We start from the raw sequence: 25,909 nt of genomic DNA, 5'->3' as shown, positions 1-25,909 counted from the left end.
ACGATCTGTCCTTCCAGTGAGCACTCAGGGCTGATTTCCTTAAGAATGGATGTGTTTGATCTTCTTGCAGTCCATGGGACTCTCAAGAGTCTCCTCCAGCACCATAATCTGAAAGCATCAATTCTTCCTCGATCAGCCTTCTTTATGGTCCAGCTCTCACTTCCATACATCACTACTGGGAAAACCATGGCTTTAACTATACGGACCTTTGTTGGTAAGGTGATGTCTCTGCTTTTTAATAAGGCTTAATAAATAAAAATCCATGCTATAGCAGCAACAGTCACGTGGACAGAGAAATCAGTCCATTGAGGTCTCAAGTATTTAAAAATCATGCCCACCTCATTTGTGTGATTCTACTGCCACACTCACATGCACATGTCTAATATTGTGGCCACGAAGTTTATAACCACCCAGAGTCAATAATGCCACAGTGCCTGGCTGCATGTCCTCTCCTGGCACATGACAGACTACCGTATTTCATAATCACAGGGGTTGTATTTGTCCCCTACTCCGGTGCAGCCATGGAGAAATCTGGGGCTTCTCCTTCCATTTTCGATGAACCCAATGTGTCACTTGAACCCTCAATCAGGTTTAACTATGGTTAGTTGAAACAAACCAGCTTCGTAAACGATGGCTTGACGTTTACATGCTTCAAGAAACCACAGTTAAAGATTAGCCCCAAGTTTGTGTGGGTTTGGGCAACACAGCAAGCTGCAGTTAAGACAAAATGGAAGTGAGTTTGAATGCCTCCTAGCAGCTGTTCTGGAGGAAGAGGAGGAGACGGGAGACTGCACATGGCTGAGGCTCCCTGTAGCGCCCTCTCATTACATCTGAATGAGGCCATTACTTTTCAGGGGGGAGTATCACACCATTGCTTTTATGTTCCTCTGCGTGTGTATGTATAAACATGGTTTGCCCATCAGCATATCAATTGCCTGTTTCTCGTGCATATATGTGTAGATGTTACAGTGAGTGCTCAAAAATGGATGAATGTTGTTGTTCACACATGAATGCAGGCAATCCCAGACAAATTTTGCAAATGTCTGACATTTCAGAAACATGCTGGTAGATGCTGGCAGGCACCTAGATGCTGATTGTCAGCATTTGCTTTTCATGTCCCAAAAGTGAGACAATAGTTTCTCTCCAGGCACAGCATAATTCATCTGGGGTGAGTCTTAATATTTGCACATAAATCCAATATTCGTCAAATTTTGGACACTCACTGTAAGATACATTATTAATTCAGAACCTATTTGGTTATGCTAGAGATAAATTGGTAATCGACAAATTCAAGACCTTTTTTGATTTTTTAAAAACTAAGGACCAGTTTACATTTTGCAAGAAGGCTGGACTCAATGTGGTCTCAAAGCAGCCTGAGAATGGATAGCTTTGTACTTTCTCAATGGCAATTGTAGTCGTATGTTCATCTACCGTGAACAATGGAATCTGCCACTATATCAGTACACAAACAGCAGTTCTCCATAGTAACCTGACCCTCTTGGGTAAAATATCACGGAGCCCTTTGAGAACATGCAAATTGTCCCCAAACCATGGTTTGTAGTTTGTGGATTACGGTTTGTGGGTTATGTTGTAGTCTCTGAAGACATTTACTGTCTATGTTATAGACATTTGCCACAATCTATTTATCTAGGCAAATTTCTTAATATTTTCATTTCTTTTTGTTTCTTGTATTTTTTAAAATATTTTGACTGACAGTGTATATATATCGCTTGCCTCAAAAAAGAGTCGTTTCAGGTTTTAGAATATAACCATTCATTAATTTAGCGTCAGGTTAATTAAAGCAACCTATCTGTAGACTGCACTACTTTTAAAAAATAAGTGTGCTCTTTTATCTTACTGCAACACATTTTCTGTACTTCATATAAAGACACTTTGTTTCTAGAATTTCAGACTTCCATGTGCCAGAAGTTAAATAGAGTCTTAAGTTTTGTTTGCTTAGCTCACTGAGAATAACAAAGTAATAAGTCACATGCCTTAGATCTGCCATAGATTTGACAAAGTAATATCAACATTTGGACGGTGTCCCTGTCGTTTTCCTGAAAGATAAATAAAATATTATTAAAAATGTAGCCTAAGTGCCCTTGTTAATCCTGTGCTGAGTTGACCTCAAAAGAGTTTTGATGGGAGTGTAGCACATTGCTGAGCCTAAGTCTGTATGCACTTCTGCTGGCAATGATGGTCAACAGGTTTTTGTCTCTTGTAAATGTAACTCCCAACTCATCAGCACATTTGCCTAGAGAAATGGGTGTGGAACCTGCATCCCTCCAGATGTGGTTGGAGTCCCAGTGCCAATCAACCTCAGTCAGCACGCCCAATGGGTAGAGATGATGACAGCTGCAGTCCCACCAACATCTGGAGAACCACAGACTCACCACTCCCTGGCTAATCCTCATGTGATTTCAGGGGAAAACCCTTTGTGATTTCACTGGTTAACCTGTGCTTAATTTTCCTTTAGAAAATTACAGTTGTTTCATGTTCTGCTAAATATGGAAGAACACAACCAGATGTAAGCCTGAGCTCCTCAGAGTGGTCCCGGTGTTCCTCATTCATTGCTGATATTTAGATACTAACACTGATTGTCATGGGAGTTGTTCTTATTTTACAGTGTTCAATACGGATTGTGTTTGGCATAATTTGTTGCATTCCTTCTGTCTTCCTCCTTATCTAGAGCTAGGACTTTCCTGCACTTACCAATTTAGTTGCTGTTTCTTTTTCTTTCTTCCTTTTCTGAGGGAGGTGGGGATTTTTCACATGCTGACACACGGTGCTGTCATTCTTCAGCTAGTATTCCAGAACAGTGTACCAGAAAAAGGCCTTTTCTTCTCCTGCAAAAGATCCGCCTTTTGTGAAAGATCCAGAATGGATCCTCAGCCTTTTCATTTGTGGAGGGGATTGGATGGGTGAGCATAGTTTGGGAAACATTTGTTTTCTGCCACTTACCTTTGAATGTTGTGAGCCTCCCAGTTTATGAGCTTGGTTTAGAGGAGAATTATGGCAGATGGAGAGGATGGTACTGAGGCAAAGTACTGCTAATGACAGCAATAATTAGCTGCAGAAAATTTTTTTCATCGCAATAATCATGTTATCCATAGTCCTTGCAGATATGTAGTTCCTCTTCTAATCTATACTCCCACAAGATTAGAATTCTGGACTATTATGCGTCAATTTCATACATACATGTTCATAACTCTCTTTTTTTGTTATAATTTTTATTAAATTTCTGTTTTACATTTTATAATATTCACTTAAAATATCAATGACTTCCCTTCCTCTCTTTCCATGGTTCATTTTGCGCAACATAAATCCCTGCATATTTTATTCAGTATTCTATTATAACATCCACCAAAACTTATTTACACTGTTGAATTTATCTTAATGCCGCCCATGTTTTCCGATATACACAATTTCCCTCCATATAATCAATAAATATTTTCCAATCTTCCTTAAACGTATGTATTTCATGTTCTCTTATTCTATATCTTAGGTCTGCAAGCTGCACATTTTCCATCAGTTTAAGTTGCCATTCTTCTTTGGTTGGGGCCTCATTCGTTTTCCATTTTTGGCTAACGAAACACGGGCTGCAGTAGTGGCATACATAAATAGCCTTTTTTGACACCTAGAAATTTCCAACTGTGTTAATCCCCAACAAAAAGGACTCTTTTTTAAAAAAAAGTATTTTAAAACACTTTTTTCAGCTCATTATAAATTATTTCCCAATACTCTCTTACCCTTCTGCAGGTCCACCACATATGAATGAACATACCTTCAGTCTCATTACATCTCCAACACTTACCTGATTCAGACTTACCAATCTTAGCAAGTCTCATCGGAGTTAGATACCATCTGTAAATCATTTTCAGGTAGTTCTCTATAATGGTATGGGGTTGCTCGTGCATAAGTTGCCACCTCTCCTGGCTATGTTGCCTTGTTAAACCTTTCTGCCCTTCAATTCGTGGCTGCCTCAGTTGCTAGCAGAATCCGTCAGTGGGCGTTTCTTAAACCTTTTCCAACATAAAAGTTGTTTGACACCCAGTCTCCTCCTACTTTCTCTGCGCGGAAGTCTCCTGCGCAGGGAGGGCGTGGGTAGCGGAGGACCAGTGCTCTCCCCGCTGGTGTCCGGTGAAGAGTCTGGGAGCCCTCTCTCCGATTCCCCCATCTGCCCCTCCTTATTCCTGGTGTTGCACTGAATTGCTTCCCCATCTGCTGAGCTGCCTCTCTCCCTGCTGGGCCCTTCTCCAGCATCATTAGAGAGCCTTCCCTCCACCTCTAGCTCCGATGTCAGTTCCCTGACATTCTCCTTCAAGGAATAACATGTTGTAAATTTCAGATCACTCTTCCAAAGTTTTCCCCAAAGATGAAAATCTATATCGTGTCCTATATCTATTGCCCGGTGTGTCAACATGTTCATAACTGGAGGAACCCAAGAATGTGTATGGAGCATGACAGCAACCACAGAACCTCTCTCAATTTGGGCACAACCTGCCATTAGTGCTGAAAAGAAAACCCTGCACTCTCTCATAACAGCGACATGCGACCAAAGGTGCAGACAGTCAGCTTCAAACTCACTCCTAACTACGTCAGATCAAACCGCAACTATTCCACTATTAAAAGTGGAAAAGCAATGTTTCCTGCTGAATCTCCATTGGAAGAAAGTTCAGCAGGATGCCACAAACTTTGGATATCACGCAATGTGGTGTAATTGCACTACCCTAGATTAGAAATTGCTTAAAACCAGGTACTTTTCTAGGGTTTGTCTTTTATTTTTCTTAAGGAGAGAGAGAGAAAAAAGAAAAGAATCAAATGACATTTGGTTTTGTTTTTAAACACTTAATGCACAGTCATTCAAGCAATAGATGGAAGCAGTTAAGACAATTAAAAAATTCCAGGTTTGACTTTATACAGAGGGAGAACTTGGTAGAAACATTGTTATCTTCATTCAATAAATCTTGGCGAGGAGGAAAATAATATTGTAAGGGCATGATAACATAGGACAGAAAGGGGGAGAGTTATTCCTTTTTTTTGTTTACCTTGGCCTTGAGCTGCACTGACTTGACAAGTTAATGTTTGCATAATCAATGCATCCCATAATTTTTATATCCACTTGTTCTGCAAGGACAGGACGGACTCTTCCCACTCACACCTACTGGGAACGTCAGTAGTGCAGCCGGTAGCAATCTGAAAAAAATAATATTCTGCATGCATACGGAAGATTGTCTGAACTGTTTAATTCAGCAAATGGCTTTCTAGATGATCTTTCAGGATACGTCATGTAAAGATGAGATCCACTTACATTATTGTCACATGCTGACAATATAACATTTTGCTTTCCTCTGTATCCTATCGTTTAGAAGTTGGATTTAATTACCAGTTGGAACGTCTGTCTGATGCAATGCCAGTAGTGATGTTAATGGAGATTATTTAATTATATAATAAAGGGAGGGGTTGCCTGAAGTGCGAAAATGCAGAAGGCCAAGGTTGAGTGCCAAGTGCTTATGGAAGGCATGCAGGGAGGAAATATTTGGGTAGGGAAAGTTTGTACAATGCTAGCTTGGAAGAGCGGCTCACGTGGTTTCATTGCTTCACGATAGGTTCCAGCGTTATGTTTGCACATGTCGCTGAAGAGAAGTCATCATTTCCTTCTTAGCCTGTGGAGAAGTGTCACTGCCAGGCTTGTAAACAGCTAGCGATCTGAGTACCTATGAGTTCATAAGAAGAGCTTGCTGAATCAGACCAGAGGACTCATCTGGTCCAGCATCCTGGTGGTCAACCAGATGCCCGTGGGAAGCAGGTTTTGAGCACAGCAGCACCCTCTCATCCTGTGGTTTCTAGAAACTGGCATTCAGATGGATACCACCTCCGACAGTGAAGGGAGAACACAGCCATCAAGGCTATGCTCCTCTCCTCCATGAATTTGTCCGATCCTATTTTAAAGCCGGGACACGGGTGGTGCTGTGAGTTAAACCACAGAGCCTAGGGCTTGCTGATCAGAAGGTTGGCGGTTTGAATCCCCGCGACGGGGTGAGCTCCCGTTGCTCGGTCCCAGCTCCTGCCAACCTAGCAGTTCGAAAGCATGTCAAGTGCAAGTAGATAAATAGGTACCACTCCGGCGGGAAGGTAAACAGTGTTTCCGTGCACTGCTCTGGTTCGCCAGAAGCGGCTTAGTCCTGCTGGCCACATGACCTGGAAGCTGTATGCCAGCTCCCTCGGCCAATAAAGCGAGATGAGCGCCGCAACCCCAGAGTCGGTTTAACCCACAGTGCCACCCGCGTCCCTAAAGGGGTGTACAAGTGCTTTAAATGTTTGATGTGGAGGTGAGCAATGTGTGCTGATGATGCAAAGATTTATCTTGTCGTGCTGGAGCAGCTCAAGCCCCAAGCAGATCAGGGGGATTCATCCGGCAGCTCAGGTAGGTGATGTCCCTGCAGAACCTAGAGACATTTTACTCTGCAGTGGGCACATCACATCAAGTAACATCACAGATGCTTGTGGGAATCAGTCGTAGCTCTGATAGGGTTGGGCATGGTCTCACAGTTGCTTTGCAAAATAGAAGTGGGCAAGGAGAACATTCAACAAAGTGTTCCTATTCAGGGTTGTTTGACCAAGAAGAGGAAAAACTGCAATACCTTGGTTTCTGCGCACTCCTTTGGAGCTTGGCCCTTAGGCTTAAAAATAAACCCATTTTGCGTTAGGTGTGGAAGGGAAGCCTTGCTTTCATAAGGGAAATAATTTACGTAGGAACCGCAGCACTTGATTTTCTATTAAATGTGAACACTTTTGTGAAGATAGAAGAACATGCTAAGAGCATTGGATAACTCAGCTATAAATAGCTTCTCCTTTTAGTATAACAATAGATATGCCTTTGCTGCGTAAAGTGAGGAGGCAAGTGACGCCTACAAGCTCAGATCTGGAAGAAAATCTAGTTCTTTCTCTTAATAAAACTGCTGCAGGAGAAGGAAAAGTTATTTGAATTAATTGCATCTGGGTGCTTCATAGTTTGTGTATTGTTTTCCAGGGGAGATGCTGCAGAATATCAAAAGCCAGGTGACTCAGGCAGACTTTCTGGAAAAAAATAATGCTATTTTTGAAGCAACCGTACCTGGGTTTTGCTGTAAAAAGTCTACTCTTCTTGTTTAATATTATTTAACTAAATAACCCTTACAACAACCCTGTAGAGCAAGCCATCATTGTTATCCAATAGGTACAAGAGTGATGAGGTACAGCTGAGTGTCTTCGAGCCTCAGTTATTAGACTATAAGGTGCACTGGCAACTGTGGCTTTTTGGCCTGGTTCACATGTAACTAGAAACCACAGTTTCCCACTGTGTGAAAGAGCGGCAGCAAATCTTGGGCTCACGTTCCTCTCTCCTCCTCTCTTGTGGTATCCTATTGCATGTGAACTTGGATAACTGTGGTTGGTTTATAACATGGTTAGAGAGAACAAGCCAGGGTCTGGAACTATGGTTTATTCCTAGTGTAATTTCATTAACTGGAGTTTAAATCAGCTCTCCCCAACTGGGTGCCCCCATATGTTTTTGGATTAAAACTCCCAGCTGCCTCAGTCAGCATAGGCCAGTGGTGGCCAAACTTGGCCCTCCAGCTCTTTGGGGACTACAATTCCCATCATCCCTGACCATTGGTCCTGTTAGCTAGGGATTATGGGAGTTGTAGTCCAAAAACAGCTGGAGGGGCAAGTTTGGCCACCACTGGCATAGGCAGGGGTCAGGGCTAATGCAGCTGTAGTCCAGAACATATGGAGGGGGAAGGCTCATTAAAACCAACCAACCGACCACAGTTTCTTGGGGTTGGGGTTCACAGGGAACTGTGGTTTGTTTCTGATCTCCAATGGTAGACTGGGGAAGGGAGAATCCAAGCTTTATTGCAGCACATGAAACCAAATTCTGCTTATATCTGAACTAGTCAGACGCTGCTCACTAATGCTCTCTAACAGTGTTGTGGCATGACTGAGACGCTGACTAGTTCATGCTTGTCTACATAGTGCTTTCTTGTTCCTGGATCAAAAAATTACCAAATTGTCCTCCTGCTGCTAGTGAACTCCGAGCGGTATAGAATCGCAGGAGGGGAAATATTCCACATCAAGCTCTGGAAAGTCATCTCCCAGCTACACATCATTAAGTGCAGGATTAACCTCACATAAGTGGTCCCAGGACAGCAGATCTCTGAAATGTACCTTTCCTCACATATGCGATTTGTGCTATTAACTTATTGTGAATGTGCAACTGGGTTTTCTGAAAGCAGCGTTTAGATAAATTGCCATTGCTGTGTTCTACATTGCATAATGGTAAATTGCTTAAGTTATACGTCTGCAAATGTTGCCTTTGTAATATATATAAGAAAGACGTGCCACCTTTACCCACTTCTGATTCAGGTCCTTGGGGCCTTTTGTTAATTTACATTTAGGTTTTAAAGCAATTTTATACTTGACTCATCTTTCCATGGCCCTTTTCTTCCGTATGGGTTGTTAAATATTTATTATTTCAGCCAATAAAGCTATAACACAACCCAGCAGGTATTACACGAGGGGGGAGTGGAATCCTATGTGTTAGAGCGACTCATATGTGCTTTCAGAAGGAAGAGTTATACATTTTCCATAAAGCTTTAAGGATCAGCTTCCTTGCCTGCTACTTTAATCCGGTTCCAGTAGAAATCAGCATATTCCAACAAACTTTGGCCTGGCTTTGTGTGAATAACTGTGTCATTAAACCTTCTATCATCAAAAGCTTCCTATCATCATAGTCTCATCATAAGCCTTTCACAAATAAAGATTACAGCCTCCCCGAGTATATCTTCATGGGTTTTGTTGGGTCTATAAATGGCTAATAAGCCTGATCCTTGTCCAAAATGTCCTCCTACAAATTGGGTGCATGATAGCGGAATTACAGGATAAGTCAGGTCATCCTCTACAAAAATTCCATTGCAAGCCCTTGCAGATTTGCATCTTATCCTTAGCTCCACACATCTCAGCTTCATCCTAGACAGTTTGCTTTCCTCATGTTTGCTCATTTGTCTGCTGTACCCAGATCTGAAAAAAGGGAAACCTTCCTGATGATCTAATGTACAGGCAGATGGATTGTTCTGTTCCCTGACTCCCCATATAAAGGTAAAGGAACCCCTGACCATTAGGTCCAGTCATGACTGACTCTGGGGTTGCACGCTCATCTTGCTCTATAGGCCGAGGGAGCCGGCGTTTGTCCGCAGACAGCTTTTGGGTCATGTGGCCAGCATGACTAAGCTGCTTCTGGCGAACCAGAGCAGCACATGGAAGCACCGTTTACCTTCCCGCTGGAGTGGTACCTATTTATCTACTTGCACTTTGACATGCTTTCAAACTGCTAGGTTGGCAGGAGCTGGGACCGAGCAACGGGAGCTCACCCCGTCGCGGGGATTCGAACCACCGACCTTCTGATCGGCAAGTCCTAGGCCCTGTGGTTTAACCCACAGCGCCACCCGCGTCCTTGTCTCCCCATATAGTCCCCAGTATATCCCCAAAAGCCTTTCCAGAGGGTTGGGATGGGGCTACCGAACATCATGGACTGTGTCATCCAGAACTACAGTGGGACCAAGGGATGGACATTTTTCCACTGGTTTTTCCAGTCGTTCTCCCATCCCACTGCAGGCCTGAATGACATAGTTCAGGATATTTGGTAGGGAGCACAAAGCCGCTGGGGAGGTTTTTTTTTGGGGGGGGGAGGGTAGGGGCGATTTTCAGGCAACTGCAAAAGAGAGGAGGGGACAGGAAAGATCAGTTGTGCAAGCTGCTTTCTGTTCATGCAACATTGGATGCAATGCTATAAGAACAACGTACAATGGAACCTCGGTTGTCGAACATAATCTGTTCCGGAAGACGGTTTGACTTCCGAAATGTTCAGCTACCGAGGCACAATGGGCAGTCGGTAGTTTCAATAGAGAAAAGCGCCTTGGAAGCCGTTCGACTTCCAAGGCATGTTCGAAAGCGGAAGCATTCACTTCTGGGTTTTCGGCGTCCGGGTTCCAAATCGTTCGGCTTCCGAGACGCTTGAAAACCGAGGTATTACATTTCTTTGGGAGATTGTGCAATTTCCTGGCAAGGGCCAGGAGTATTTTATCTGTGACTGGCCATAATATGTCAGGGATTAGGATTAGAAGGTGGTTCCCTCCCAGGGTTATATCCAATTATGTGATACTCAGAGTAGATTCATTGAAATTAGTGGTCATGATTAAGTTAAGTCCATTTATTTCAGTAGGGGGAAGTATTACTTAGTTGTATAGAACGCTAACTCTAATACTCTAACCCAGTACTCCTAAGAGAGTATTGTTGCTGCTCATTAATTGGGCAGGTGGTTTTTAGTAAACAGTTTACAGTGGTGCCTCAGGTTACATATGCTTCAGGTTACAGATGCTTCAGGTTACAGACTCCGCTAACCCAGAAATAGTACCTCGGGTTAAGAGCTTCAGGATGAGAACAGAAATCTCGTGGCGGCAGCGGGAGGCCCCATTAGTGGTAGTGCTTCAGGTTAAGAACAGTTTCAGGTTAAGAACGGACCTCCGGAACGAATTAAGTACTTAACCCGAGGTACCACTGTATTGGATTTTATGTGATTTTATGATTTATTAATTCTTTTGGCATTGCTTTATTGTGGGGGGGGGCTGTCTTCAAAGTTGGGGCAGAAATCCCTTAAATAATAAACAACAAACATTTATTATTTTGAGCAATTTGATGAAATTTAAAAGCAAGTTCATCAGACCTGACTTGTATACAACATTTCTGCAAAATGTTGAGTTTTTCAGCTGCATGTATCGTAATGCAGATGCAACAACGGTGCCGTGTAATTCTTGATGCATGACTCTGAATTGTAGTAAACTTGAATCGCTTACTCCCACATCCATCACAGTAGAGGCCGGGAACTTCTTTTGGCATTCCCAGGGACTTGTGTACAGCCACTGTGATTTTCCCTCTGCTTTTTCACTTTGAACAATATCTGCTCCCATGGCATATCACAAAGCTGCTTTTGAAACTACTCCTGAGTTTCTAAACGATTTGCAAAACACGAAGTGTTTGTGACACCAAGGACCTTGCGTTTGAGCGACGCACATCTAAATTTGAATTGGGGCTGAGGTGCTAGTTTTAATTCTTTGGATCCTGACTGTAATATGCAACTCTCCACTAAGTCACTCATAGCTCCACTGTGAAGTAAGCACCAGAAGTTAGCACATCCTCCTTACTAAGTGTGCACTGTGGGAACAAAAATTCTGAAACTCAGTATCATGAAAACATCGACTTGCACAAGTTTCTATTGCAGATAATGGGTAGTTAAATTAGTATGCATTGAAAAAGCCTCCAAGACTGTTATTCCTTGTTAGTGTTTCCATAGTAATGATATTATGGCTGCTGAGACATGTTTGCAGTTTCCCCAAACTTATTATAATTACATTGAGTGACAATAACAGATTGGAAAGGGTGCGATGTTATTTTTAACAATTAATTTGGACCACCATTGGAAAGAAGCTTCTCAAAACACTTAAATACTCCAAGGAAGAGTATCTAAGCACTTGGATTCACCCAAGTATGAGAAGGGACCAGAATAATTTAATCACTTGTAAGTGTTGGATTATTTCTGGCTGCATGTGCAGAATATCACTGATCCAAAATAATTTGTTGGGCACCCAAAATCTTCAGGTTACCCAGAAATTCTGCTGCTAGGTGTCTGAATTCCTATAAATGACTCAAATGGCAAAGCATTCTCTTCTACCCGGACTGTGCCAATTCAGGATGCAGTGGAGCAGGATATTTTGCATGGGAGAGGTCTGATCTGCACAGGCAGGAAAATGAGCTCATGTTAGCTATCATGGTGCTTTCTAGATGGTGTGGACTACAGCTCCCATCATCTCTGACTATTGCTCATGGCTGATGGGCATTTTAGTCCAAAATGTCGGGAGGGGCCAGAATAGGCTAGGCTCGGAAGGTGACTTGGAAACTAACACTAATCCAGAATGCAGCAGTTAGACTGGTAACTGGGAGTGGCCGCCGGGACCATATAACACCATTCCTAAAGGATCTTTACTGGACCCCAGTACATTTCCGAGCTCAATTCAAAGTGTTGGTGCTGACCTTTAAAGCCCTAAACGGCCTCAGCCCAATACAGTGGTACCTCGAGTTACAAACTCCTCAGGTTACAAACTCTGCTAACCTGGAAGAGTTACCTTGAGTTGAGAACTTTGCCCCAGGATGAGAATGGATGAGAATGTGCCGGTGGTGCAGCAGCAGCAAGAGGCCCTGTTAGCAAAAGCACGCCCCTAGTTAAGAACAGTTTCAGGTTAAGAACGGACCTCCGGAACGAATTAAGTTCATAATTAGAGGTACCACTGTATACTTGAAGGAGTGTCTCCACCCCCATTGTTCCACCCCATGGAGGTCCCCTCCAAGAATCTTCTGTTGGTTCCCTCACTGCGAGAAGTGAAGCTTCAGGGAACCAGGCAGAGGGTTTTCGGTAGTGGCACCCTCCTTGTGGAACGCCCTCCCTTCAGATGTCAAGGAGATAAAGAACTACTTAACTTTTAGAAGACATCTGAAGGCAGCCCTATATTGGAAGGTTCTTAATGCTTGATGTTAATAAAAAGTTTTTAGATATGCTGTAAGCTGCCCAGAGTGGCTGGGGAAACCCAGCCAGATGGATGGGGTATAATAATAATAATAATAATAATAATAATAATAATATAGAATGCCATTTTTGCATAATCTCCCATTATTACTATTTTTTATTTTTTTAAAAACCCTTCCAATAGCCAACACTAGAACACCAGGAAGAGTGGTTCTCATCTGTCCTGGTGCCTGTCGTGCTAGTGTTCTACTTACAGGGAATTTGTGATGTAGGGGAGACCTAAAACTTGATTCCCACCTGAAACCTGGTGCTACCTTTAAAACCTATCCATTCATTCCCACCTCATTCTGCTCCATGTGTAGACCAGATCCGAATGTGGAAAAGCCTCAAGCTCCGTCGAGATTATAGCATGTCAAAGAGAAGGCTAAGCTGAGCCCTGTGCCTTGACTTGGCATTTTCCTACATGCAGTCTGCCTATCTTGGCGGATTGACAAAATGACAAGTCTTTCATCCACCCAGCACTCTGTGCTGACATTTTTCAGAGTGTTTCATTTTCTGGTCAGGGATGAGGAAGGAAAAATTATACCTCCCTCTAAGTGCAAATGGGGAAAAAAAATCCCATTCTTAGGACTTTTGAGACATATAAATCAGACTAGTTGCTAGTCCCAGCCCTGCAATGGGTTAATGCCAGTGCATTATTTAAAAAGTATATTATGTAGCTTTGGGGCAAATCCCAACACTTATTTAAAACTAAAACAAACTATACTGCATTATAACAGATCTACAGCTTATTTATTTACTTAGTTATTTAAACAAAGCATATTCTGCCTTTCAATTAAAGTCCAAAGTCCAAGATGGGTTAACCTTGGTCACTGGATTGCTTAGGATGTACATAATAATTAATGATAATAATTATTTATTATTGCCCCAGCCACTCAGGGCGGCTCCCAACATAATATTAAAAACACAAAAACATCAAACATTAAAAACTTCCCTATACAAGGCTGCCTTCAGATGTCTTCTAAAAGTCAGATCGTTGTTTTTTCCTTGACATCTGATGGGAGGGCCACTACCGAGAAGGCCCTGTGCCTGGTTCCCTGCAACCTCGCTTTTCGCAGTGAGGGAACTGGTAGAAGACCCTCAGAGCTGGACCTCAATGTTCGGGCTGGACCAGGGGGGTGGAGACACTCCTTCAGGTATACATGACTTATTAAATTGAGAAGTGTATAAGCCTTTTGCCCATGTGTTCTGTTCTTTCTGTCTTCTCTTCTAGTCTTGCCTGGGTTTACTAGATCTAATTCCATCGTTTGCCAGGGCTGGAGCAAACTAGGATCTTGAAGCTGGTTTAAGAGCTGGTCAGATGTGCTCTGATCCCGGTCACCGTGGATTTCTGGTTCAGGAGAAATGGGAGAGGGTTGGGGTTAACGCAGGAAGTCTTCAGTCATAGTGTCCCAAGTTGGGAGCAGAGAAGGGGCATTGTGAGAACGAATTGCAAAGGCATGATGCTCACGCATGCATGTTGCCTTGGGTTCTATCATGGCAGGAAGGCAAGGATATAAATGTAAGAGACTAGCGTATTTCTAAACTGGGCCCCGTAGTGCCTCCTTAAATGGATTGCATTCCTATTGTTTTTGAGGCTAGGGCTCTGGCAATTTCCACAAGATGGGAGTTTCATAATATGCAGCAACTGACAAGATGCGCTCTCTTTGCCAATATGAGCAAGTTTAACAGAACACAGAGAAGTAGGATGTCTCTAAGCTATGTTGGGCCACACCAGTGTAAAGTTTTATAGGCAGGCAGCATTTGAATTATACGTAAAGTCAGCAATGGTTTTTAAGCTTTGTTTTGAAGGGATCATTGGGCAATTATTGGGGCCTTAAGTTAGAAGAGCAGTAATGGCTTTTAATGCATCCTTGAGGATGAGTCAGCAAAATTTGTGTAAGTATAATGCAGTGATACAGAATTAGGCAGCATGGCTTGTGAATGACATTTGACATTTATAAGTTATGCAAGTTTATTTTTGACGTTCCTTAATTTATTAAATTTATATCCGCACTTCCACTAAATTGTCTTTAAGGTGGATAATGATAACAATACAAATGCAGTGGATAAAATATAATGAAATAGTTTAAAGCTTCAAGAAAATACAGAAATAACACATGTAAAAAGGCCGGTGAGGCATCACTCAAATGTTTATAATCTGTACTTTCATAATGTATATCGGGTCTGTTTACATGAGAATGACTTAGTTGGAGATCAGTGCAGTTTACTTGGTCTGCATTCAACCAAATGTATTACGGATTACTTAAGAGGTTTTTCTTCTAGGATTCAGGTGATTCAGATGCGTGGTTAGCCAAACAAAAGGTTTTGCCTGTGAAAGTGAGTAACAAATTTATTTCACTTCCTCAGTGCTTTTTCCATGACTGCTGTGTCTCATGAACAGCTCGGCCTAAAAGCTTGCTTAGGTTATGCAGCATTGTATAATACAAGAACATACTGTGTTCAGTTGGTGAACAATTTTGGAATTACTCACTATATGTTGTGAGAATATCTCACTCCAGGCGTTCACATAGCTTCTATGGATTTTTTCACACTGCAGATTAGGCCTGACTAATTTACAAACTCTTCTAATGAGCCCTTTGGGTTTTGAACATCTGTAGAACAAAACTTTAGTAAGAAAGTCCCAAGTGTATTCAAAACATTCTTAAAATATTTTTACTGTTTCTCGGAGTCATGTGCTGCCTGCTAAAGTTGCCCTGCCGAGATGCGAACCCTCTAGTCTGGTGAGTTTACTCCACTGAGCTCACTTTCAGTAATCCTGTTGTGTGGCACTACTTTACTGTACTAGATCAGTACTGAACTGCAATTTATTGATTTTGGGAGGCAGGGGGACAAATTACCCAATTTTGGAGCCTGTCGTCAATGTTTCGTAACTAAAATGTGCATATCACGTCTTGACTGTACAAGATGAGTGCTGAAATGCAATTTTGAGAGAGGGGGCAAATCAAAATGTTCATTTTTATTTTTTTAAATGATATTTATTGGAATTTCACATAAAAAACATCTTAATAAAAAAGAAATTTAAAAAGAAAAAGAAAAAAAAACACCATACAAGATACAAAAAGAAAAAAGAGAAAACAGTTAAAAACAATTCCGTCTTTTCATCACAACTTTTACATTTACTTATTTCCCGGACCTCCTCATACCTCCCTCTTTTGTATTCCGATTTAATTTGTTTGTCCAGCAATTCCTTTTCCTCCTTTTTAATCCCATCCTTAATCTTAATATAATATAACATTGAATTTTAATCTATTAAAAACCAATTTTCCATTTCTTTTGACTTTTTTAGACCTAATCCTTAATCTTAATCTATCTTTAACTTTAAAGCCTGTACAGCTAGAAGCCACTTAATTTCAATCCAACATCACTCTAACATTCTTTAATTTTGCAATATTTCTGTAAATAGTCTTTGAATTTCTTCCAATCTTCTTCCACCGACTCTTCTCCCTGGTCTCGGATTCTGCCAGTCATTTCCGCCAATTCCATATAGTCCATCAATTTCATCTGCCATTCCTCCAGTGTGGGTAGCTCTTGTGTCTTCCAATACTTTGCGATGAGTATTCTTGCTGCTGTTGTAGCATACATAAAGAAAGTTCTATCCTTTTTTAACACCGATTGGCCGACTATGCCCAGGAGAAAGGCCTCTGGTTTCTTCAAGAAGGTATATTTCCAAATCAAAATGTTCAACCGTGATTTTCGATTTTGAATTTTTGCATCAACATTCGATATTAACGTCCCGGAGCTGAACCTTTACAACATTTAAATTTTTCCTGGTTTCTTTTGTCAAATGCCGCTGCAGTTGCATGTCATCTGTCAGATACTGAAAAACATTGCATGTCCACGGAAAAATCAAATGCTGAATGTCAAATGCTCATGTAGAGCAGCAATAGCCAATGTGGCGTCAATATTTTTGCAGGTGTTGACTGTAGAACCATACCACTGTGCTGCATCAGTGCATTATCCAAGCGACATGTTGGAGGTGCACAAAATCGCTAGTAAGCTGTAGATCAGCAGGACAAGCAACAAAGCAATAGAGAACACCCCCTCTCTCTTTCTCCATCCCTCCCTCCCTCTCTCTCTCTCTCTGCGTGTGTATGTTTTTTAAAAATCATATTCAGGGGCACAGAATCTTGGTGGCTCAGTGAAGTAGCTAGATCAGTTTTCTCAGTATTATTTTGCCACAGAATATTGTATATCCTGGATAAAAACATAACCCATGAAAAGTAAAAGATTAGCATATTTAAAAGTCTGAGCACCTGGCTTGGGTCTGACGAATGCTTGATTGTGCATGCGCAAGATCTCATTTACCATACTGGACCAGAGAAGAACTTCCGGTAGAAATGGGGTTGTTTGAGCTTGACAGTTTGTCTACCAAACTAGGTAACTGCAAACTTCACGGCTACAAAAAACGGAAGAGAGACAAGCCCTGCCATTTCCTGTTTGTTTGCCAGCTTGATGATCGGAATACGGTGCTAGATGGTTTTCATCTAGTGTGGCGTTGTTTTTTTAAATACGTAGTTCCAAGCCCAGCCATCTGCCCCCGTGGTTCATGGTTTAATTTTATCTTGTCACCTATCTCTTGACTGCATTCTTGCTGCTTGGTGAAGTAATTATTGCACACTTTATTTATCTGATTGGAACTTTAGCTCACGCTACCGCCGAAGCTTAGAGCCTTTTAGAAAGCATTTGAAATGCATGCATAAGAAGTATCTCATTACAACTCTGTGCAGGGCTGCCAGTCAGACGGGGTGAAAACACAGCACAGTTGGGCTGTTTTTTGTTTTGTTTTGTTTTTGCTATTAGGATAGAAAATTAAAGAGCAAATACATTTTTGGTTCCCAGGCTTCCTGATCCCTGCCCTTAATGTGAAAGGGTGGGATTCAAACCCTGGCCGCTGCTTAATGGAGCACCAGGAACACTGTCTGCAGCCCTGCTGCTCATACTGGCTGGGTCAGAAAGTGGGACATGGGGAAATCACTGCACCTTCCTGAACTACCCAGGACAGGATGGGGTTGAGCAGGGTTGTTAAGGCAGCAGAGAGCATTGTTGGCTGCCCACTCTCCACCTTAGAGCAGATTTATGCCACAAGGTGCCATAGGAAGGCACTGGACATAGTAAAAGATCCATCGCATCCTGGTCACTGTCTCTTCGAGCTCTTGCCATCGGGACGGAGATACAGGACGATGAAGACAAGAACGAGCCGTCTTAAGAACAGCTTCTTCTCCAGAGCGATCTCGGCCCTGAATGGGAAGCCCGGACTTTGAAAGTCATCTAATCTCCCTTGCTGTATTATACTGTATTGATTAATTAGTGTTTTTATGGAGCAGTCAAGTAATTTCGTTGTCCCCGAAGGGGGCAATGACAATAAAGATATTATTATTATTATTATATTAATCGTGTGATTGCAGTGGGGTCAGCTTGGGATCCAGTGGATCCTAGATCAGCTCTGCTCTTCCCCTTCCCCACCCTAGAATTCCCCGTTTCCAGACTTTCCATAGGCTGCTGCTGGCAGGGCTGCTGCCAGGGGCACATCAGCCCTCCCACATGTTTGGCAGGTGGAACGGGAAACTCTGTAATGCTGCCATCCCTCTTTGCCAGCAGCCTAGTGCAAAGTGGGCATCATGGGTTTTAGTCCCCGGTGAATAGCAGGACTTTGCAGATTCAGGCTGGATGCTAGCTGACCAGTATTTTCTACTAGCTGATGATGAAGTGCAGTCCCACTGTGATACTGCGACAGTAACATAATGCATTTTCAAAAGCCAGTATCAGGCCCACTAGCTATTTATTAGGAATCCAGGCATTATCTAGGCTAATAAACACTTTTCTTTTTATCTGCAATTCAGTTCATGACTTTTGACTTCTTTTTGTTCCTCGCTTTTCTAATTTTTAAGGCTGATTAATGCTGCATTAAACGAATGCTGTTTGTACATTTCCTTGCATGTTGTGTTTTGGCTTCCCATGGAGCAAAACAACCAGTATTCTGCTAAATCAATTACAGAACCGTGGATGCATGTATGCGAAGCATAAACAGAGGGTTCCTACTCAAATGTGTTTTTCTTTTGATGACAAGTGTAATGAGAATATGAAAATGAATCCATTTCTTTGGAGCAATAATAGAACGTAGTTTAAAGTGAAATTTTCCTTTTGTAGCTGATGTTTGTAATTTCTTCAGTGCTAATTCTTTAGCCTCCCCATTTAGTAATCCTCTGAATAATTGATTAATTGAATGGCTGGAAAAATCTGGAAACAAGTTTCAGTTATGTTCCTTACTCGTTTGAAGCCCCAGAGAGCAAGATTATTTCTATTTTCTTGTATAGTTTAGGAACAACATTCTTTCTGAGATTCCCTGACACAGGCTGTACATCAGGGGTCAGCAAACTTTTTCAGCAGGGGGCTAGCCCACTGTCCCTCAGACCTTGTGGGGGGGGCGGACTTGTTGTTGTTGTTTAGTCATTTAGTCGTGTCCGACTCTTCGTGACCCCATGGACCAGAGCACACCAGGCACTCCTGTCTTCCACTGCCTCCCGCAGTTTGGTCAAACTCATGCTGGTAGTTTCAACAACACTGTCCAACCATCTCGTCCTCTGTTGTCCCCTTCTCCTTGTGCCCTCCATCTTTCCCAACATCAGGGTCTTTTTCAGGGAGTCTTCTCTTCTCATGAGGTGGCCAAAGTATTGGAGCCTCAGCTTCACGATTTTTTAAAAAATATGAATGAATTCCTATGCCCCACAAATAACCCAGAGATGCATTTTAAATAAAAGCACACGTTCTACTCAGGTAAAAACACCAGGCGGGCCCCACAAATAACCCAGAGATACATTTTAAATAAAAGGCCACATTCTACTCATGTAAAAACACCAGGCAGGCCCCACAAATAACCCAGAGATGCATTTTAAATAAAAGGACACATTCTACTCATGTAAAAAGACGCTGATTCCCAGACCATCCGCGGGCTGGATTTAGAAGGCGATTGGGTTGGATCCGGCCCCCGCGCCTTAGTTTGCCTACCCATGCTGTACAGCTTCTCATCAGAAGTGGATTGCCTGGTGGGGTGGAACCACAATGCTAACTTTGCGGCAGTGGCATCCCTGGACCTGGGAGGGAGCAGGGTAAGGGTGAGAAGACTGGGAGGTCAGGGCTGGGTAGTCAGAACCAAGATGGTGCTCCTTCTGGTGTGCCTATAAAACCCTTACCTCCTTCCTGCCTCCCACCTCATGCCTCCCCTTTGCAAGCAGCAGTGGCACTATTTCCAGGAAGCTAGTGTAGTGGCTCCTCTCCACTGGTGAGCTGCATCTTCTTGCCACTCTTGCACTATGGCATGTATGGTGGCCCATGGAGGTCTCCATTGGTTTCCTACATTTGCTGTATGTCTGGGACTGTAAACAACAACAACACCGGTTGGTCAGGCAGGCCTCTTATACATGACTGGAGTAGAGATGGTAGATTCTGAAATTTTTTGGCTCTCATTTTCCCACTCCTAAATTCGGCTCCCCAAATCTCTGGAGCGATTTTTTAAATTTCCTTTAAAAAAACCTTCATGAAAATTATTCAGCAACTTTGTGTAAATTTCTCATAGTAACTGCATGTTGTATGTGCAATTTTGACCAATGTGCACATGCTTGCCAGTAGCTTCTCCCAGTATAATGCATATAATATTATTTTCACTAATATATTCATTTTTCATGCACATATTTTCTCATATATGTATTTTTGTAAATATTGAATGGTTGGACAGCTGCATTGCAAAATCTGGATAAGTGTGAATTTTGAAGGATGGCAGTATTTCAGTTCTCATATTGTTTCAGAAAGTGTGAATTTGATCAATGTGACTTTAAAGTGAACAGAATCAGTGTCCCTCAGACCTTGTGTGGGGCTGGACTGTATTTTGAAGGGGGAAAAATGAATTCCTATGCCCCACAAATAACCCAGAGATGCATTTTAAATAAAGCACACATTCTACTCATGTAAAAACACGCTGATTCCCGGACCATCTGCGGGCCTGGATCCGGCCCCCGGGCCTTAGTTTGCCTACCCATGATATAGACATCTGTGAAGGAATAATGGGGTATGTAGTTTGAACCATTGCAGTTGTGGGCAAGCTTATCTTGACCATTTTAGCACCTGATTTAAACAGATTGTTGGTTCTTTCACTGCTCAGTCCCATAAAAACAGAACAGTAAGAAAACCTAGAGAGTGCAACCATTGGTTTACATAGATTCCTATTTTACTTCCATTACATTTTGATATTTTTGGGTGTGATATTGACCACAAATTTGGTAATTTAAAGTTTTATGATCTGGAGCTTTTTTTCTTTTTCTTTTGGTGGAAAGTATTATATACCTGGAAAGGTGTATATTAGAGAATTCATTGTCCAGGCTCTGTCACAATTCTCCACATAACTTTCAGAGTCTCATAATCTTCAGCCCATAATCATTCCTGTTCAAGCATTTAAGCCTTACTCCTACATATAACAGGGGAGCAAAATATTTGTTATGACATACTGCCCATAAAGGTTTGTGTTTTGATTTAGGAAACTGATATAAAAATGTCACCGGATGCTTAGTCAAGATATTCAGCAGAATAATGCAGCATCCGTGCCCATATTTTTAGGGCTAAAGTGCTCTTTAAATGGCAGTAATTTGCCTTGGTGTTCTCTTTTTTAAAAAAAACGGGAAGATGTGTTAAGGGCAGATGGGGAAAAAAATAATCAGGGCCAGTTTGTGAAATTGGCTTTGTGAAGTATATCTAGTATAATTTCATGCCCTTTCCACATGACCCTCTTTAATTCTTCTCTACCCAGCTCATATTCTCCCAAGTTAATGTTTATTTACGTCTTCCTCCTTGCAACCCCAGAAGCTCTGCTTATGTGAAAACATAGCCCTATGAGCAGGAGAGGGTGGAAATAATCAAAACATTGCAGCCACTTGGAGCATGCAAGGAGCAGACAGTCGCTTCATACAGATTAAGGCAAGCTTGTGAATCACTGCCCTTTATCCTGCTAATTTAGACTTCTTTTAAATACCCGCTTTGGGCTTTGTTAAGCCCTTTAGAACTCTTCTTGGTGTATTTCACTGAAGTTGCTAAACTGAGGCCAGAATGAGCCTGGAAGCAGATCTTCCCTGTAGCAGAACCTTGAACTTAATTCTCAGTGATGTCTGTTAAATATTTGCAGTTCAAGGGGTTTGAAACTTTGCCCCAGTGAGACTTGGGGACAGGGAGGGTGGAATGTGTTCAAATCATCGCAGGGATGATAAAGGCAAGGCAAGGGGAGACAGCTTAAATGCTCGGTGCTCATTTTCCTCCGAGGTTGGGGGAAGGGGCAGGTTAAATGAAACTAGAAGGGATAGGAGGAGGCTACACAGCAGTGGATTCATGGCAAAAGGGCCAGTGCTTGCTAAAAGTGCCGAAATAAATAGGGAGTTGTATCATTGTCCACCATTGGCACAACCAATCAGTAGAACAAGCTCAGAGGCAGAAGGCAGAAAAATGACGTGGTCTAAACTAGGAAGCTAGGATATGGTCAAGGAGGAGCAGCTTATAAAATAGTGGAGGCTCCTCACACTTTGAGTACTAAGGATATATTTTTTTTGGTAGCTGAATGTTTGAAATCAATTTCAATTTTAAAGTTTGTAGGCATCCTGGAGGTTGATCAGTGTTGGGAACAGGATACAGTGGTACCTCGGGTTACAGACGCTTCAGGTTACAGACGCTTCAGGTTACAGGCTCCGCTAACCCAGAAATAGTACCTCAGGTTGAGAACTTTACCTCAGGATGAGAACAGAAATCATGTGGCGGCGGCGGCAGCAGCGGGAGGCCCCATTAGCTAAAGTGGTACCTCAGGTTAAGAACAGACCTCCAGAACAAATTAAGTTATTAACCCAAGGTACCACTGTATTGGGCTAGAACAGGCAGGGGATGCTATATTGAAGCCATCCAGGTTTTTGAACTACTATTCCATTCATCTCCAATCTTTGGCCAGACTGGTTGAGGAGGATGGCGGCTGGAATCGAACATCCACAGCCACATGCTACTCAATCTTGGGTTAGACCCTAAGTCTGCTTAGTACAGTTTTTGTCTTGTATTCTTAGGCATATGGGATTGAGCACTAAATGTCAGTGAACCTCAATGGATATGTTCAAGCTGTTACCTCTATTACTGTCACTGTTTAACATTATGTTTTTGGAATCTTAGACCTTCCCTCCTTTTCAAAGAAAATTCAGGGTGGCGGCTTACAAAAAACAGGTTGACAGTAATGAAATATATGGCAAACTACAGATGGGGACATCAAACCCAAAAACTCCAAACAAAATCCCAAGATAGCTAATGAAATGAAGGCATAAAAGATACACCAGCAAAAAGAGAACAATCAGGTAATAGCTGTTTGAAAAAAACAAACATCCACCCTGTCTGTTAACCACTTAAAACTATACAGTGGTGTGTTCTGTACCTCATTGTGAAGAAGTATTGAACAGGTTAGAGGCCCTAGCTGTAGTTCCTAGGGGGTCCTAGTTTCTGTCATGGTGTCCCATTGCGCCAAAAGTGGTTTAGTCCTGCTGGCCACATGACCCAGAAAGCTGTCTGTGGACAAATGCCGGCTCCCTCGGCCTGAAAGCGAGATGAGCGCCACAACCCCATAGTCGCCTTTGACTGGACTTAACCGTCCAGGGGTCCTTTACCTTTACCTTTACCTTTACCCAGTTCAATAAGGGATAGATTTCTTTAGGAATATATATTTATTTTTATTTTAAAAAGCCCTACTGCTATTATTGATAATGAACATCCCCAATGCAAAAATAAATAATAACACCACCATTCTTTGAAACAACTTCATCAACTAATAACAACGTTGCTACTGTTTTGCTCTATTGTGACTAATACATTAAACAAGCTAGCAGTATAAAATTGTGTTTTATCTTTATCTGTTTAGGGGTTTTAAAGGTTAACACCAGCACCTTGAATTTGCAGATCAATAACAATGTGCTGTTCAAAGAACAGGGTGGAGTTGGTTTTGCCCTATAATTCTTTGCCATAGCTGCATATATCCATGCAGTATGTATCCATTTGCTGCATGAAATACTTGGGTAAATACCAAAGTAGAAGGTTGTGCATTGTTAATTTTAGTATTCAGAATCTTGCTACAGAAATGTTGGAGATCCTTATTAAATGGATAACAACATACACAGTTTCTTGCGATCAACCATTTATGGTATATTTTATTGTGGCGATAAGCAGGTAACCATAAAACACTTTTCTCTTTTCAGTATATCTATCTTTCTGAAGAGCATTGTATGTGTTTTATAGCGTATTTTGGGATAAAGAGAAAGTAATGATTTCCACAGCAGTAGACATAATGAACAAAAAAGGATTGCTAGAAAATGTAAAAAAAAAAATATCCAGAAATTGCTATTCCTTTAGAAACCTCTTGCTCACGTCGTGTAATATTGATCACTTGTGACTTTGCACACTGTAACTTTGGGAAAAGATAGATTTTTATCTCCTCTTCCAAAGAGCATTTAAAGAGTGGCATGGTGATTCCACTGATGAATGACTGAAGGAGGTTTCTGGATTGATGAATCTGGAACTGGGGTGGTGTTTTCACAGACCGAATTCCAATAACATGCCAAGACTGATTGCGGCATGCTCTGCACCTAATCACAGAGGATTTCTGTGTCCTAGCTGGTTAGTGCTGCAATTATGGCTTTTAAATGGGGGTGGGAGACCACTGTAGGAGAGGCCAACATTCCTCATGTTACTTTGCTCCAGGAAATCAAAATACTAAAGACAGCAAGGTTAAAAATCTCCCAGTCTCACTGTTTTATCTTTTTGATTCCTTGTCTTTATAAGAGGTTAAGAGCAGAATCCCGTATGTGTTTACTTAGAAGTAAGCCCTATTGAGTTCAGCGGGACTTAGGGAAGAGTGTACTTAAGCACCTTGAACTTTATAAATCTTACTACTTAGTAGGCTTGTATAAAATCGCACTCCAAAGCTGCAATCTTTTGCCCACTTCCCTGACAGTGGTCCCCACTGAACTCAGTGGGACTTACTTTTGAGCAGACATAGAATCATACAGTGGTAGAGTTGGAAGGGACCCTGAGGATCGTCTGGTCCAATCTCCTTCAATGCAGGAATATGCAGCTGCCCCTTACGGGGATCAAACTTGCAACCTTGGCATTATCAGCACCATGCTTTAGCCAACTGAGTTATGTATTAGCACTGTACTGAAATGTGTGAGGGCAGGAATGGTGGAAGAAATTTGAATATCGCCTGATGCATCAGGCAAGACTAGTATGTTCACCGTTTTCTTGGTTGTGTAGATGTACTGGGGAAAAGATGGCATGGCAATTCATTTTTATTAGAATAGTCCTTAACTCGTTTTACTGGAGGGGCCCCTTGAAGAAGAGCGGGAGATTGGTGGTTTGAAGGCACTATGCTAGCTTTCCAGGACGCGGGTTGCTGTTCCTTACAAGGGGGGAAAACAGGAAGGGGTAGTAAGGCCAGCAAGGTACAAATGCACCAGCAGGAACACAGGATTGGTTTTCCCAGTGTGTTTATACCACACAGACTTCCACGTTGCCTCGTCCCTGTTCCTCCCAACATGCAACAGTGACCCACCTCCCAGGAAGCTAGTGTAGTTGCTCACATGGCAAGCCAGTTCTTCAGGCCAGGATTCTGCTACTACCTTTCAGGTGTGTGGCTAGGAGCTGCCCCTTCATACATTTCTCATGCCTGTGAATTGGCTGCAGATGGCCAGTGGTATTCCTCAGGTGGCTGGACTTTGTTCTGGGCTTGCCTCTTGCTGAGCCCATCTTTAGGTTCTGATGCAAATTGGCTGTTGCAAGCATACCTACAAAGGCATTTCCATGCATAAGGAATAAAATATGTACCCACAAGTAGAAATCACTACGCTTTCCCCCCCATGCTTAGAGAATTTCATCAGGCAGGCAAAGGGTGCCCTGGGCTTTCTGAGAGAGAGAGAGAACAATCCTATGGAACAAATTCAGCGCTTGTGAAAACACCCTCTGCTTTTCAGAGTTAACTAAACTGGAACAAAACCATGCAATCTTGTGAAAGTCCCGTCAGATTAATTTGGTTTATGAAATTTACAACAGCTCTTCTCTCTCCCACGGGCCGAAAAATACCGCAGTTGTTTGCCTCTCTGAATAATAATCATTACCATCTTCATCTCTCTCTCTTTCTCTGTCTGTCTTTTTTTCCTTCTTCTTCTGGCGGAG

At 42.2% G+C, this 25,909-nt stretch overlaps 1 protein-coding gene and 1 long non-coding RNA gene across 24 annotated transcripts in view; one reads left to right on the top strand and one right to left on the bottom strand.

Annotated features, from left to right (window-relative positions):
• The window catches only part of MBNL1 (muscleblind like splicing regulator 1), a 185,145-nt gene that overhangs the window by 13,234 nt on the left and 146,002 nt on the right, over positions 1-25,909 (top strand). For 2 of the 23 annotated variants that reach the window (XM_081008136.1, XM_081008143.1), the window contains exon 2: positions 14,942-14,995. The exons of the other annotated variants lie outside the window; for them this stretch is intronic. The gene's annotated coding sequence lies outside the window, so the exon portion shown is untranslated. The remainder of the gene's footprint in view (positions 1-14,941; positions 14,996-25,909) is intronic. 23 annotated transcript variants of the gene reach the window in all.
• On the bottom strand, positions 1,657-3,890 carry LOC308478576. Its single transcript, XR_013987171.1, has 2 exons — positions 3,815-3,890; positions 1,657-3,070 (listed from the first exon to the last, which is right to left on the bottom strand). It is a non-coding gene; the product is annotated as an uncharacterized lncRNA (long non-coding RNA).

This window comes from Podarcis pityusensis (assembly GCF_964106645.2).
Source record: "Podarcis pityusensis genome assembly, chromosome: 5".
Lineage (NCBI taxonomy): Eukaryota > Metazoa > Chordata > Lepidosauria > Squamata > Lacertidae > Podarcis > Podarcis pityusensis.
This window is presented reverse-complemented; position numbering and strand designations above follow the sequence as displayed.